Source organism: Meleagris gallopavo, unplaced genomic scaffold (assembly GCF_000146605.3).
Source record: "Meleagris gallopavo isolate NT-WF06-2002-E0010 breed Aviagen turkey brand Nicholas breeding stock unplaced genomic scaffold, Turkey_5.1 ChrUn_random_7180001865324, whole genome shotgun sequence".
Lineage (NCBI taxonomy): Eukaryota > Metazoa > Chordata > Aves > Galliformes > Phasianidae > Meleagris > Meleagris gallopavo.
In genome coordinates this window covers 1-634 of record NW_011130680.1, presented here as the reverse complement: position 1 = coordinate 634, position 634 = coordinate 1, and the positions used below count along the sequence as shown (strand labels likewise).

Sequence of the window (634 nt, the reverse complement as noted above, 5' to 3'; positions counted from 1 at the left end):
GGCTGCGCGTCACTGCTGCCTTTCTGCAACAGCTCCTTCTGCACAGTCTCTTGCTCAGTGCCTTTAGTCCCGCCAGGCACTGCCTTCCCCATTTTTCTCGTGGGTTTCCTTGGGACACGGGATGACCACCAGGCGTAATACCCTCCTCTAGGTGTAAACTTTCGTCTTTCCGGACCTGAACAGAATGCACAAAGTTAAATCTCCTGTGCCGAGGGCACGGCAAGGCCCTCCCTGGGGGCACTTCTGCAACCAAAGACCCAGGAAAAGTGTCCGTACACGACGGCATCGCTGGGGAGCACAGTGAGCATGCCGGGGGATCGTGCAAGGAAAGGCCATACACGTGCAGCACTTTGCTCTCACACCTGCCGGCCGAGAGATCTGGCCGACATTTGGCCTTTGAGCTGGCAGCTCTCACAGGAACTAAAAAGCCATGGCATACCCGTGTGGTCTGCCGGAGTTTCACTCCTGGAACTCGCAGGGGAAGCTGGATGACCTTCACTTCCAGTCGCACCTGCAAACAAGCACAGGACAGAGCGACTCAGACGTTCTGCCAGTCAGAATGACAGAGCATGCAATTAAAACAGGAGATTCCTTTGCGACGCTGTTCTCTCCCTTCCACACAGGAGCAGCTTGG

At 56.0% G+C, this 634-nt stretch overlaps 1 long non-coding RNA gene across 1 annotated transcript; it reads right to left on the bottom strand.

Annotated features, from left to right (window-relative positions):
- Positions 1-97: 97 nt before the first annotated feature.
- On the bottom strand, positions 98-605 carry LOC109364521. The gene is made up of 2 exons (XR_002110437.1): positions 440-605; positions 98-175 (listed from the first exon to the last, which is right to left on the bottom strand). It is a non-coding gene; the product is annotated as an uncharacterized LOC109364521 (long non-coding RNA).
- Between the last annotated feature and the right edge of the window lie 29 nt (positions 606-634).